Source organism: Callithrix jacchus, chromosome 11, assembly GCF_049354715.1.
Source record: "Callithrix jacchus isolate 240 chromosome 11, calJac240_pri, whole genome shotgun sequence".
NCBI lineage: Eukaryota > Metazoa > Chordata > Mammalia > Primates > Cebidae > Callithrix > Callithrix jacchus.
The window spans coordinates 123,184,054-123,200,480 of NC_133512.1; the positions used below are offsets into that span (position 1 = coordinate 123,184,054).

A 16,427-nucleotide genomic window follows, 5' to 3' on the forward strand; every position below is an offset into this window, starting at 1 on the left:
GTCAGGAGGGACTGTGCCGTGAGGGACTGTGCCGTGAGGGACTGTGTCAGAGGGACTGTGTCAGAGGGACTGTGCCGTGAGGGACTGTGTCAGGAGGGACTGTGCCGTGAGGGACTGTGCCAGGAGGGACTGTGCCGTGAGGGACTATGCCATGAGGGACTATGCCGTGAGGGACTGTGCCGTGAGGGACTGTGTCAGGAGGGACTGTGCCGTGAGGGACTGTATCAGGAGGGACTGTGCCGTGAGGGACTGTGCCGTGAGGGACTGTGTCAGAGGGACTGTGTCAGAGGGACTGTGCCGTGAGGGACTGTGTCAGGAGGGACTGTGCCGTGAGGGACTGTGCCATGAGGGACTGTGCCGTGAGGGACTGTGTCAGGAGGGACTGTGCCGTGAGGGACTGTGCCGTGAGGGACTGTGTCAGGAGGGACTGTGCCGTGAGGGACTGTGCCGTGAGGGACTGTGTCAGGAGGGACTGTGCCGTGAGCGACTGTGCCGTGAGGGACTGTGTCAGGAGGGACTGTGCCGTGAGGGACTGTGCCGTGAGGGACTGTGTCAGGAGGGACTGTGCCGTGAGGGACTGTGTCAGAGGGACTGTGTCAGAGGGACTGTGCCGTGAGGGACTGTGTCAGGAGGGACTGTGCCGTGAGGGACTGTGCCAGGAGGGACTGTGCCGTGAGGGACTGTGCCGTGAGGGACTATGCCGTGAGGGACTGTGCCGTGAGGGACTGTGTCAGGAGGGACTGTGCCGTGAGGGACTGTGTCAGGAGGGACTGTGCCGTGAGGGACTGTGCCGTGAGGGACTGTGTCAGAGGGACTGTGTCAGAGGGACTGTGCCGTGAGGGACTGTGTCAGGAGGGACTGTGCCGTGAGGGACTGTGCCATGAGGGACTGTGCCATGAGGGACTGTGTCAGGAGGGACTGTGCCGTGAGGGACTGTGCCGTGAGGGACTGTGTCAGGAGGGACTGTGCCGTGAGGGACTGTGCCGTGAGGGACTGTGTCAGGAGGGACTGTGCCGTGAGCGACTGTGCCGTGAGGGACTGTGTCAGGAGGGACTGTGCCGTGAGGGACTGTGCCGTGAGGGACTGTGTCAGGAGGGACTGTGCCGTGAGGGACTGTGTCAGGAGGGACTGTGCCGTGAGGGACTGTGTCAGGAGGGACTGTGCCGTGAGGGACTGTGCCGTGAGGGACTGTGTCAGGAGGGACTGTGCCGTGAGGGACTGTGTCAGGAGGGACTGTGCCGTGAGGGACTGTGTCAGGAGGGACTGTGCCGTGAGGGACTGTGTCAGGAGGGGCTGTGCCGTGAGGGACTGTGTCAGGAGGGACTGTGCCGTGAGGGACTGTGCCGTGAGGGACTGTGTCAGGAGGGACTGTGCCGTGAGGGACTGTGTCAGGAGGGGCTGTGCCGTGAGGGACTGTGTCAGGAGGGGCTGTGCCGTGAGGGACTGTGTCAGGAGGGACTGTGCCGTGAGGGACTGTGTCGTGAGGGACTGTGCCGTGAGGGACTGTGTCGTGAGGGACTGTGCCGTGAGGGACTGTGTCAGGAGGCACTGTGCCGTGAGGGACTGTGTCAGGAGGGGCTGTGCCGTGAGGGACTGTGTCAGGAGGGGCTGTGCCGTGAGGGACTGTGCCGTGAGGGACTGTGTCAGGAGGGACTGTGTCAGGAGGGACTGTGCCGTGAGGGACTGTGCCGTGAGGGACTGTGTCAGGAGGGACTGTGCCCTGAGGGACTGTGCCGTGAGGGACTGTGCCGTGAGGGACTGTGTCAGGAGGGGCTGTGCCGTGAGGGACTGTGTCAGGAGGGACTGTGCCGTGAGGGACTGTGCCGTGAGGGACTGTGTCGTGAGGCACTGTGCCGTGAGGGACTGTGCCATGAGGGACTTTGTCAGGAGGGACTGTGCCATGAGGGACTGTGTCAGGAGGGACTGTGCCGTGAGGGACTGTGTCAGGAGGGACTGTGCCGTGAGGGACTGTGCCATGAGGGACTGTGCCGTGAGGGACTGTGTCAGGAGGGACTGTGCCGTGAGGGACTGTGCCATGAGGGACTGTGCCATGAGGGACTGTGCCGTGAGGGACTGTGTCAGGAGGGACTGTGCCGTGAGGGACTGTGTCAGGAAGGACTGTGCCGTGAGGGACTGTGTCAGAGGGACTGTGTCAGGAGGGACTGTGTCAGGAGGGACTGTGCCGTGAGGGACTGTGCCGTGAGGGACTATGCCGTGAGGGACTGTGCCATGAGGGACTGTGTCAGGAGGGACTGTGCCGTGAGGGACTGTGTCAGGAGGGACTGTGCCATGAGGGACTGTGTCAGGAGGGACTGTGCCATGAGGGACTGTGCCGTGAGGGACTGTGTCAGAGGGACTGTGTCAGAGGGACTGTGCCGTGAGGGACTGTGTCAGGAGGGACTGTGCCATGAGGGACTGTGCCATGAGGGACTGTGCCGTGAGGGACTGTGTCAGGAGGGACTGTGCCGTGAGGGACTGTGCCGTGAGGGACTGTGTCAGGAGGGACTGTGCCATGAGGGACTGTGCCGTGAGGGACTGTGTCAGGAGGGACTGTGCCGTGAGGGACTGTGCCGTGAGGGACTGTGTCAGGAGGGACTGTGCCGTGAGGGACTGTGCCGTGATGGACTGTGTCAGGAGGGACTGTGCCGTGAGGGACTGTGTCAGGAGGGACTGTGCCGTGAGGGACTGTGTCGTGAGGGACTGTGCCGTGAGGGACTGTGTCAGGAGGGACTGTGCCGTGAGGGACTGTGCCGTGAGGGACTGCCATGAGGGACTGTGTCAGGAGGGACTGTGCCATGAGGGACTGTGCCGTGAGGGATGATGCGCTCTGGCCCAGATACTAGCTTTTCCCATGGTCTTCACAACCTGCAGACCAGGACATTCCCTTTGGTGCCTACACCACCAGAGTCCTGAGTTTCAGGCACAAACCTGGGCAGCCATTTGGGCTGACACTGATCTAACTGCAGGAGTTTTTCTTTTTCTTTTTCATACCCTAGTGGCACCTGGAACACCAGCAAGACCGAATCGTTCACTCCCCTGGAAAGGGGGCTAAAGCCAGGGAGCCAGGTTGTCTAGCGAAGCAGATCCCACCTCCACAGAGCCTGGCAAGTGAAGATCCACTGGCTTGAAATTCTTATTGCCAGCACAGCAGTTTGAAGTTGACCTGGGATGCTTGAACTTGGTAGGGGGAGGGGTGCCCACCATTGCAGAGGCTTGAGTAGGTGGTTTTCCCCTCAAAGTGTAAACAGCTGCCAGGAAGTGTGAACTGGGCTGCTGTAGCCAGACTGCCTCTCTAGATTCCTCCTCTCCGGACAGGGCATCTCTGAAAGAAAGGGAGCAGCCCCAGTGAGGGGCTTATAGATAAAACTCCCATCTCCCTGGGACAGAGCACCTGGGGGAGTGGGCAGCTGTGAGCACAGCTTCAGCAGACTTAAATGTTCCTGCCTGGCAGCTCTGACGAGAGCAGCAGATCTCTCAGCATGGCACTTGAGCTCTGTTAAGGGGCAGACTGCCTCCTCAAGTGGGTCCTTGGTCCCTGTGCCTCCTGACTTGGAGACACCTCATAGGGGAGAGCTCTGCCTGGCATCTGGTTGGTGCTCCTCTGGGACAAAGCTTCCAGAGGGAGAAGCAGGCAGCAATCTCTGCTGTTCTGCAGCCTCCACTGGTTATATCCAGGCAAAGAAGGTCTGGAGTGGACCTCCAACAAACTCCAGCAGACCTGCAGCAGAGGGGCCTGACTGTTAGAAGGAAAGCTAACAAACAGAAAGCAATAACATCAACAAAAAGGAAGCCCATGCAAAAACCCCATCTGAAGGTCACTAGCATCAAAGATCAAAGCAGATAAATCCACAAAGATGAGGAAAAGCCAATGCAAAAAGACTAAAAATTACAAAACCCAGAATGCCTCTTCTCCAAAGGACCACAACTCCTTGCCAGCAAGGGAACCAAACAGGATGAAGAGTGAGTTTGACAAATGGACTGAAGTAGGCTTCAGAAGATGGGTAATAACAAACTCCTCTGAGCTAAAGGAGCATATTCTAACCCAATGCAAGGAAGCTGAGAACCTTGATAAAAGGTTATAGGAACTGCTAAACAGAATGAGTTTAGAGAAGAATGTAAATGACCTGATGGAGCTGAAAAGCATAGCACAAGAACTTTGTGAAGCACACACAAGTATCAATAGCCAAATAGATCAAGTAGAAGAAAGGATATCAGAGATTGAAGATCAGCTTAATGAAATAAAGCATTAAGACATGATTAGAGAAAAAAGGACAAAAAGGAACAAACAAAGCCTCCAAAAAATATGGGACTATGTGAAAATATCAAACCTACATTTGACTGGTGTACCTGAAAGTGATGAGGAAAATGGAGCCAAGTTGGAAAATACTCTTAAGGATATTGTCCAGGAGAACTTCCCCAACCTAACAAGGCAGGCCAACATTCAAATTCAGGAAATAACAGAGAATACCACAAAGATACTCCACGAGAAGAGCAACCCCAAGACATATAATCATCAGATTCACCAAGGTTGAAATGAAGGAAAATATATTAAAGGCTGCCAGAGAGAAAGTTCAGGTTACCCACAAAGGGAAGGCCATCAGACTAACAGTGAATCTCTCTGCAGAAACCCTACAAACCAGAAGAGAGTGGGGAGCCAATGTTCAACATTCTTAAAGAAAGGAATTTTCAACCCAGAAGTTCATATCCAGTCAAATTAAGCTTCATAAGTGAAGGAGAAATAAAATCCTTTACAGACAAGAAAATGCTGAGGGATTTTGTCACTAAGGCTGCCTTACAAGAGCTCCTGAAGCACTAAATACAGAAAGGAAAAACTGGCACCAGCCACTGCAAGAACATACCAAAATGTAATGACCATCAACTCTATGAAGAAACTGCATCAACTAATGTGCAAAATAATCAGCTAGCATCATAATGACCAGATCAGATTCACACATAACAATATTAACCTTAAATATAAATGGGCTAAATTTTCCAATTAAAAAACACAGACTGGCAAATTATAAAGCGTGAAGACTCATCAGTGTGCTATATTCAGGAGACCCATCTCACATGCAAAGACATACACAGGCTCAAAATAAAGGGATGGGAGAATATTTAACAAGCAAATGGAAAGCAATAAAAGCAGGGGTTGCATTCGTAGTCTCTGATAAAACAGACTTTAAACCAACAAAGATCAAAAGAGCAAAGAAGGGCATTACATAATGGTAAAGGAATCAATGCAACAAGAAGAGCTAATGATCCTATATATGCACCCAATACTGGAGCACCCAGGTTCATAAAGCAAGTTCTTAGAGTCCTACAAAGATACTTAGACTCCCGTAGAATAATAGTGGGACACTTTAACACCCCACTAGCAATATTAGACAGATCAATAAGTTGGAAAATTAACAAGGATATTCAGGACTTAAACTCAGCTCCAGACCAAGTAGACCTAAAAGACATCTACAGAAATCTCCACTCCAAATCAACAGAATATACATTCTTCTCAGCACATGATACTACAGCACAAAAATATTATAAAAATGTAGCATGTAACTAATCATGAATTTGCCTGCATTTTTAAAAAGATCATTAGATAATTTGTTCTCTACTTTGGTTAAATTCATGTGATATGAGAACTGTGCTGCGCTTGGATGTTAGTAAAGTAAGTTGAGTTCTGTGCATTAATTCATAGCAACATATATTAACCATAAAAGTGAACAAATACTTTTTCATACAAATATTTTTAGCTCTTTAAAAAGAAGTTTATTTGTCCAAGACTGCTAATTGCATGCAGTCTAATTACACAAACCTTACAACTTCAAAATGTTTTGCAATAGATTTTAATTTCCAGATGTAATCTTGAGAGAATTTCCTAATACAATAAGGAAATTTGGAAATGTCCAATCACAGATTCTGGGTTAGACTAAGGATGCAACAAGGTTGTTCTAGAACTCTCATGACAAAGGCAGAGGAATTCCAGCCTAGGATTGTAGCCAGTTCTTAAACCAACCAATATATTATATCAAAGAAATATTGCTCCTTAAAGAATGAGATTCAGATTTTTCACATATACGTGATAAGAGAGAACATGGATTTCAGTATATTATGAACATTAGGCCCATACTTAGCACTTAGGTAAAGAGACTTCTGTCTGTGAACAAGAAAACTACAGATTGTTCTTCCTAGAAACTTGCAGTATCTGTAATTCTGTTATAAGTAGAGTGGCGCAGTGGCTCACATCTTTAATCCCAGCACTTTGGGAGGCCAAGGTGGAGGGCCACTTGAGTCCAAGAGTTTGAGACCAGCTTGAGCAACATGGTGAAACCCTGTCTTTGCAAAAAATACAAAAAGTTAGCGAGGCTGCTGGTGCATACCTGTGGTTCCACATACTCAGGAGGCTGAAGTGGGAGGATCACCTGAGCCCAGGAATTCAAGGCTGTAGTGAGTAGTGATTGTGCCACTGCACTCCAGCCTGAGTGACAGTGAGACCCTATCTCAACAACAACAACAACAAAAATCTAAGTGTTACTATTTCGACAAGAGCTCGTCTTTCCATAATCAAACTGAATTCTAATTTACAGGCCAGTCTGAAATATATCATGTGACTAACTAAGCTTTCTTAGATATTGCTACAATTATATTGCATTTATGAGTACAATAAGTATCCCAAGTAACAATGATTCTAATATGTATCACATTGATTGAAGGAATTCCCAAAGCTTTGAAACAAGTCAATTCAGTGTCACTCTTAATTCTACCTGATTGGTATGTAACAGGATTGCATGCTACTCTGTAAGAGAAAACATATGAGAAATACAGAAAGGAAAGTTTTGTATAAACAGGTGAAATAGAGTCAAGTTTTTTGTTTGTTTGTGTGTTTGTTTGTTTGTTTGTGATAAAGTCTGGCTCCTAGCCCAGACTGGAGTGCAATGGTGCAATCTTGGTTCACTGCAATCTCCACTTCCTGGGTTCAAGCAATTCTCCTGCCTCAGCCTCCTGAGTAGCTGGAACTACAGGCACACTCCAACATACTCTGTAGAGAACCAAATATTATGAAGATGAGTCAAGTCAGCGTGTCTATAAAGGAAGAAAAGTTTTGTCTTATAAGGTTTCTCTTTGTTTTGTTTATGTACATTGTTTTAAAAAAGAAAGCCTGGGCCAATTGCAGTGGCTCACACCTGTAATCCCAGCATTTTGGGAGGCCAAAGTGGGGGAATCACTTGAGGTCAGGAGTTCGAGACCAGCCTGGTCAACATGGTAAAACCCTGTGTCCACCAAAAAACACAAAAATTAGCCGGGCATAGTGGCGCATGCCTGTAATCTCAGCTACTCTGGAGGCTGAGGCAGGAGAATCACTCGAGCCCAGGAGACAGAGGTTGCAATGAGCTGGGATCATTGCAGTGAGCTGAGATCATGCCACCTCACTCCAGGTTGGGTGACACAGATACCCTGTCTCAGAGAGAGAGAGAGAGGGATTGTAGATTATAGATTATTCAGGTACTCAGTATCTAGAGACAACCAGTTTTACTAGCTCATTATTTTTCAAATTTTCACTTTATATATACACATATAGTCACATACATAGTCACTAAAGTAAACAGCATTTTCCCCATATTATCGAATTTCTCAACTTTAAGGTTTCTCTTCAATAGGTTGAATGGTTCAAGAGTCACCTTCTTATACTGTTTTGGTACTTGCTTTTTCTTTTCCAGAAAATCTAAATCTATATGTCCATGTATGGATATGTGTATTTATTACTCCTCTTCCCAAATACTACAGTTTTTCTTATCTCTAAATATTCAGTCTACTCTAACAATATTTGGAAAGAAAATGTAAAACCCAGTTTTGTGATGAAAAATTATCCATTTTTTGAGCCCTTTTAAATGTTGTATGCTTCCTAAAATCTGCAATACTTATTCCAGCAAATGATCCTCTTATATTGCCCATCATGACAGTACAACTATAAAATGTGGTATGAAAAACATACTTCATTAAAGATTGTATAAAACTAAAATGTGTCAAAAAATACACTTATTCTCTAATGGAAAACATTCATGTTTATAAAGTTAGCTTGAGGAATGCTTCACATCTATTGGTTCAAAAAATATTGAAGCTGTGGCTCTCTTATAAAGTCATGTTCCTATGGCTTGTTTGAAATTAATTTACTAACCTGCTTCATGGAATACACTTTGGTGCTATCACAAGTTAAGGTTAGTAATGCAATCACAGAAACTATGCACACAAGAAAAATGAAGACAGTCTTGAGTAGTCATTAAGGTAGGAATTATTTTTAAATGTAGATTTATTATAAATAAAAAGTTATCTGAAATTTAACTCATACCTATCAGTGACAAAAATGTGTTTTTTAGTCTGCTTGGTTCATAAAAACAAATACATTTCAAAAGGTACTACATTTGAAAATTTAAAGTTAGACTAGAAAAGAAATTGAGTATACCAAGAAATTAATATTAGCTTTTTTCTAACTCCTCGAATTTCTAAAAAGAGTTTTAAAAATTTTTACAAACAGGAAAACAAAAGTCTATTTTACCTTTGCTTTTGTTTGCTGCTGGTTCTTCAGTCACCTTGTGCAAATCAGAGGTTGAATGGCAAAGGATGCCCTGTCCATGGTTCAGGCAAACATGTTATTACAGGGGTGACTCAGTCCTCCAAGCTAAACTGGAGGCTTGCATTAAGTCTCTCTATAACCAAAGTCAGTTATCTTAAAAGCATCTTGGCATACATGACCATTGCTTTCTGAAAATACCCAATTTAAATTCACTAACTTAAAGATGAAAGAAAAAAAACTTTGACTGACTCTTTATTTGGAAAATAGGGAAGTAAAGAAAACTGTATATGTAAGATTTCCAGAATAAAGAGAAAAAAGGGGGTCAAGTGCTTTGTGTACTCAAACGTGTATTATTTAAAAAACAGATCTAATGTGCTATTCTTGATGATAATGGAATTGTTGACTCGTAGTAGAGTATTAGGTATCATCCTGAATAAATACAATGTGAATTTACTAGACCTGATGGCTCAAGATGATGAGCTGAACACATGCATTTATTTGCTGTGTCATTTTCAGCACACATTTTAGAAAAAAAGATACAATATAAAGCTGAAAATGGAAAGAGTTAACATAACTCAAAGACTGAAAACAACTAAAAGTTTATCTCAGAAATGTTTTTAAAGTAGAAAGACAAAAGCAAAAATCATTGTAGAAAATTACTCTAGATCACGGCAGACAGGAGACGGGACTAGACTGCAGCTCTCACATGGACAGACTGAGCAGTGTGTGGAGATTCGCTTTGTGAACTTCTGCTCCATAACTACTGCAGAAATTAACCAGGAAAGCTGAGAGACACCACAGACCTTCTGAAGGAAGCGGATTGCTCCTGCAGGAGCCAGGAGACACCCCAAATACATCCCAAGCTGTGGAAGTGGGAAATGGGGATTGTCCGCCCCTGAATACATACCCTCAGTGGGGAGCCTGAAGATCTAGATCATGGGAGAAGATTCTGACTTACCTGGAGCTGAGTCAATTTACAGAGCTAAGTGAAACACAGGTGTAGAGAAAGCAGGAGGAAAAGCCCTGCGGGCTCTCTGAGTTTTCTAGGAAGCTATTTCTGCCTTGTCTCAGAGGGGTCCTTGGGCAGGGCTACCAGAGGTATTGGAAAAAAGACCAAAGAGAGAAGGAAACCTCCAGCTGAACTTTCTAATAATTCCAATGGAACATGAAGTCTCCCGGCCAGACCTCAGGAAGGACGTGAATCTGGTGTGCAGACTCCACAGACAGGGAGACACAAAAGCCCAGTTTGCTTTCACAGCTGGGAGGCTGGCAGCCTGGAGCAAGTTCTCAGCCCTGCTTGCCCACTGCTTAGAAACAGACTCGGTGCTGTTTGCGGGGGACATGGTGGGAGTGAGACTGGCCTTTTCTGTTGCATGGGAGCTGGGTGAGGCCTATGAATGTGGGCTTTCCCCACTCCCCTGACAACCTGCATGACACAGCAGAGACAACCCTAATCTTCCTGGAAATATAACTCCATTGGCCCAGGAACCACGCCCATATCCCACATAGCCACTGCCACAAGACCTACCCAAGGAGTGTCAGCTCAGACATGCCTAGCCCTGCCCTCACCTGATGGTCCTTCCCTACCTACCCTGGCAGCTGAACACAAAGATCATAAACTCTTGGGAGTTCTAGGGCCCTGTCCACTCCCCGATCCCCCCATACTAATACAGCTGATGCTCTCTTCAAAGTGCCACCTCCTGGCGGGAGCCCAATACAAAAATAGTGCTTTAAGCCACCAAAACTAAGGTCCCTCACAGAGTCCATTTCACCCCCCTGCCACTTTTACCAAAGCAGGTGCTGGGATCCATGGCTGAGAGACCTGCAGATGGTTTGCATCACAGGACTCCATTCAGACAACCCTCAGTACCAGCCCAAAGCCTGGTAGACCTGCTAGGTGGCTAGATCCAGAAGAGAGATAACAATCACAGCAGCTCAGCTCTCTGGAAACCACATCCATAGGAAATGGGGCAGAATACTACAGCAAGAAAACATCCCATGGGACAAAAAAATTTGAATAGCAGCCTTGAGCCCTATACCATCCCTCTGACATAGGCTATCCAAGTGAGAAGGAACCAGAAAAACAATTCTGGTAATATGACAAAACAACTTTTAAATACCCCCCAAAAAATCATACTAGCTTACCAGTAATGGCTCCAAACCAAGAATAAAATCCTGATTTTCCTGAAAAAGGATTCAAAAGATCAGTTATTATTAAGCTAATCAAAGAAGCATCAGAAAAATATGAAATCCAATTTAAGGAAATTTTTAAAAATGATACAAGAAATGAGGGAAGGAATCATCAGTGAAATAGATAGTATAAATAGCCAGTCATCGTGGCTTACACCTGTAATCCCAGCATTTTGGGAGGCTGAGGCAGGCAGATCACTTGAGATGAGGAGTTCAAAATTAGCCTAGCTAATACGGCAAAACCCTGTCTCTACTAAAAATACAAAAATTAGGTGGGCATGGTTGCACACTTCTGTAGTCCCAGCTACTCAGGAGGTTAAGGCAGAATAATCACTTGAATCCATGAGGCAGAGGTTGCAGTGAGTCAAGATCATGCCACTGCACTCCAGCCTTGGTGACAGAGTGAGACAGAGAAAGAAAGAAAGAAAAAAAGAAAGAGAGAGAGAGAAAGAAAGAAAGAAAGAAGAGAGAGAAGGGAAGGAAGAAGAAAGGGAAGGAAGGAAGGAAAGAAGGAAGGAAGGAGGGAAAAGAAACAGCATAACTAAAATAAAAAGCTATCAAAACTTTATGAAATAATGGATGCACTTATGGAAATCCAAACTGCTCTGGAAAGTCTTAGCAATAGAATCAAACAAACAGAAGAAATAATTTCAGAGCTCTAAGACAAGGTTTTCAAATTAACCTAATTCAACAAAGACAAAGAAAAAAGAATAAGAAAAAAAAAATGAGCAAAGTCTCCAAGAAGTTTGAGATGATGTTAAACAACCAAACCTAAAAATAATCAGTATTCCTGAGGACAAAGATAAATCTAAAAGTTTGTAAAACATATTTGGGGAAATAATCAAGCAAAAGTTCCCCAGCCTTGCTAGAAACCTGGACATCCAAATATAACAAGCTCAAGGAACACCTGTGAAATTAATCACAAAAAGATCATCACCTAGGCACAATATCATCAGGTTCTCTAAAGTTAAGATGAAGGAAAGAATCTTAAGAGCTGTGAAACAAAAGCACCAGGTAACCTATAAAGGGAAATCTACAGATTAACAGCAGATTTCTCAGCAGAAGGGATTGTGGCCCTATCTTCAGCCTCCTTAAACAAAACCATTATCAGTCAAGAATTTTGTATCCCACAAAACTAAGCTTCATAAATGAAGGAAAAATAGTCTTTTTCAGACACACAAATACTGAGAGAATTCACCACAACCAACCCAGCACTACAGGAACTGTTAAAAGGAGCTCTAAATCTCTTTTTTTTTTCTTTTGAGGTGGAATCTTGCTGTGTTGCCCAGGCTGGAGTGAAATCTTGGCTCACTGTAACCTTGGCCTCCAGGATTCAAGCAATTGTCCTGCCTCAGCCCCCTGAAGAGCTAGGATTACAGCTGCCTGCCACCATGCCTGGCCAATTTTTGTATTATTAGTAGAGATGGGGTTTTGCCATGTTGGCCAGGCTGGTCTCAAACTCCTGACCTCAAGTGATTCACCCACCTCAGCCTCCCAAAGTGCTGGGATTACAAGCCACGCCTGGCCAAGAGCTCTAAATCTTGAAACAATTCCCAGAAACACATCAAAACAGATCTTCTTTGAAGCATAAATCTCAGGGGACCTATAATAACACAATGAATAGACTAGTATCTTACATCTCCATACTAACGTTAAATGTAGATGGCCTAAATCCTCCATTTAAAAGATACAGAATTGCAGAATGGATAAGATTACACCAACCAATGATCTGCTTCCATCAAGAGACTCACCTAACACATAAGGAATCACATAAACTTAAGGTAAAGGGATGAAAAAAGACATTCCATGCAAATAGACTCAAAAAGTGAGCAGGAGTAACTATCCTTATATCAGACAAAGCAAATTTTAAAGCAAAAGCAGTTTTAAAAGACAAAGAAGGACATTATGCAGTGAAAAAAGGCCTTCTCCAACAGGAAAATATTATAATCCTGAATATATATGCACCTAACACTAGACCTCCAAATTTATGAAATAATTACTACTAAACCTACTAGATAGGTAACAACACAATAATAATACTGGGGGACTTCAATACTCCACTGACAACACTAGACAGGTCATCAAGAAGAAAGTCAGCAAAGAATCAGTGGATGTAAACTGTACCTTGGAACAGATAGTCTTAAAAGATATTTACAAAACATTCACAGAACATATATTACAACAATGACAGAATATATATTCTATTCATCAGCACATGTAATTTTCTCCAAGACAGACCACATGATAGGCCATGAAAAAAGTCTCTAAATTTAAGAAACACAACAGAAGAAAAGAAATAACCAAGATCAGAGAACTAAATGAAAATGAAACAAAAAATACAAAAGAAAAATGAAATAAAAAGCTCCTTCTTTGAAAAGATAAATAAAATTGACAAACCTTTAGTAAGATTATCACAGAAAAGAGAATCCAAATAAGCTCAATTAGAAACAAAATGGGAGATACTACAACTGACACCACAAAAAACAAAAGATCATTTCAAGGCTACTATGAACACCTTTACATGCATAAACCAGAATACCTACAGGATATGGACAAATTCCTGGAAATATAGCCACCCTCCTAGCTTAAATTACAAAGAATTAGATGCCCTCAACAGACCAATAACAAGCAGACAGATTGTAATGGTAACAAAAAAATTACCAACAAAAAAGTTCAGGACCAGAGAGATTCACAGCTGAATTCTATCATTCAAAGAAGAATTGGTACCAATCCAATTGACACTATTCCACAAGATAGAGAAAGGGAATCCTCCCTAAATCATTCTATGTAGCCAGTATCACCCTAATACCAAAATCAGGAAAGGACATAACCAAAAAAGCAAACTACAGACAAATATTCCTAATCAACATAGATGCAAAAATCCTTAACAAAGTACTAGTTAACTGAACCAAACGACATATCAAAAAAATAATTTACCATGATCAAGTAGGTTTCGTACCAGGGATGCAGGGACAGTTTAACATAGGCAAGTCAATAAATGTGATGCATCACACAAACAGAATTAAAAACAAAAATTACATGATCATCTCAATAGATGCAGAAAAGTCATTTGATAAAATCCATCATCCTTTTATGATTAAAACTCTCAGCAAAATTAGCCTACAAGGGACATACTTCAATGTAATAAAAGCTATCTATGACAAACCCATAGCAAACATAATATTGAATGGAGAAAAGTCGAAAGCATTTCCTCTTAGAACTAGAACAAGACAAAGATGCCCAGTCTTACCACTTCTCTTCAACATAGTACTGGAAGTCCTAGCCAGAGGAATCAGACAGGAGAAAGAAATAACATCCAAATTGGTAAAGAGGAAGTCAATGTTTTCCGATGAGATGATTGTAACATAGAAAACCCTAAAGGATCCTCCAAAAAGCTCCTAGAACGGTTAAAAGAATTCAACAATGTTTCTGGATACAAAATTAATGTACACAAATCAGTAGTTCTCCTATATACTAACAGTGACCAAGCTGAGAATCAAATAAAAAACTCAACCCCTTTTAAGATAGCTGCAAAAAAATCAAAATACTTAGAAATATACCTAACTACAGAGGCGAAAGACCTCTAAAAGTAGAATTACAAAACACTGCCAAAAGAAATTATAGACAGCACAAACAAATGAAAACATCCCATGCTCATGGATGGGTAGAACCAATATTATGAAAATGACCATACTGCCAAAAGCAATCTACAAATTCTATGCAATACGCATCAAAATACCACCAGCACTCTTCACAGAACTAGAAAAAACAATACTAAAATTCACATGGAACCAAAGAAGAGCCCACATAGCCAAAGCAAGACTAAACAAAAAGAACAAATCTGGAGCATCACGTTACCTGATTTCAAACTATACTGTAAGGCCATAGTCGCCAAAATAGCGTAATACTGATATAAAAATAGGCACGTGGGCCAACAGAAAATAACAGAGAACTCAGAAGTAAGCCCAAATCTTTACAGCCAGCTGATCTTTGAAAAAGCAAACAAAAAAATGAAGTGGGAAAAGGACACCCTTTTAAACAAATTATGCTGGCATTATTGGCAAGCCACATGTAAGAAAAGAAAACTGTATCCTCATTTCTCACATTATACAAAAATCAACTCAAGATGGATCAAGGACTTAAATCTAACACGTGAAACTATACAATTCCAGAAGAAAACATTGGAAAATTCTTCTGGACATTGGATTAGGCAAGGACTTCGAGATCAAGAACCCAAAAGCAAATGCAATAAAAACAAAAATAAATAGGTGAAGCTTAATTAAACTAAAGAGCTTTTGCTTGGCAAAAGGAACTGTCAGCAGAGTAAACAGACAACCCACAGAGTGAGAGACAATCTTCACAGTCTATACATCTGACAAAGGACTAATATCCAGAATCCATAACAAACTCAAAGGAATTACCAAGAAAAAAATAATTCCATCAAAAAGTGGGCTAAGGATATGAATAGAAAATTCAAAACACACATGTTTTGGCCCGGGTATATCTTCTCTTGAGAATTTGAAAATGTATCCTCTTTTGAGAATTTGAAAATATATATTATTTTGAGAATATGAAAAAAATGTTCAATATCACTAATGATGTGGGAAATGCAAATTAAAACCACTGTGTGATATCACCTTACTCTGGCAAGAATGGCCATAATCAAAAATAAAAAATAAGAGATGTCAGAGTGGATGTGGTAAAAGGGAACACTTCTATACTACTGGTGGGAATGTAAACTAGTACAACAACTATGGGAAACAGTGTGGAGATTCCTTAAAGAACAAAAGTGGAACTACCATTTGAGCCAGCAACCACAACACTGGGGACCTACACAGAAGGAAAGAAGTCATTGCACATTCATGTTTAGAGCAGCACAATTCACAATGGGAAAAATGTGGAGCCAACTCAAAAGCCCATCAATCTACAAGTGGATAAAGAAATTGTGGTATTGGGCCAGATGCGGTGGCTCACACCTGTAATCCCAGCACTTTGGGAGGCCGAGGTGGGTGGATCACTAGGTCAAGAGATCGAGACCATCCTGGTCAACATGGTGAAACCCCATCTCTACTAAAAATACAGAGAATTAGCTGGGCACGGTGGCACACGCCTGTAATCCCAGCTACTCGGGAGTCTGAGGCAGGAGAATTGCCTGAACCCAGGAGACGGAGGTTGCAGTGAGGCGAGATTGCGCCATTGGACTCCAGCCTGGGTAACAAGTGTGAAACTCCATCTCAAAAAAAAAAAAAAAAAAGAAATTGTGGTGTTTACATATGACTCAAAACTCAGTCATAAAAAGGCATTGACTAATGGCATTCACAGCAACGTACATAGGCTTAGAGACTGTTATTCTAAGTGAAATAACTCAAGAATGGAAAACCAAACATTTATGTTCTCATTCATAAATGGGAACTGAGCTATGATGATGCAAAGATATAAGAATAACACAATAGACTTTGGGGACTCAGGGAAAGGGTGGAAAGAGGGTCAGGGATAAAAGATTACAATTCAGGTTTAGTGATTACTGCTTGGGTGATGGGCACACCAATTTCATAAATCACCACTAAAGAACTTATTCATGTGACCAAATACCACTGCTTCCCCAAAAACCTATGGAAATAAAATTATTTTTAAGAAAAAAAAGTTATTCTAGATATATGAGCTGTTC

The 16,427-nt window shown here is 43.2% G+C and overlaps 1 long non-coding RNA gene across 1 annotated transcript in view; it reads left to right on the forward strand.

The window, feature by feature from the left end:
* LOC103795062 (uncharacterized) overlaps positions 1-16,427 on the forward strand; it is a 101,316-nt gene that overhangs the window by 62,000 nt on the left and 22,889 nt on the right. The gene's annotated exons all lie outside the window — the stretch shown is intronic.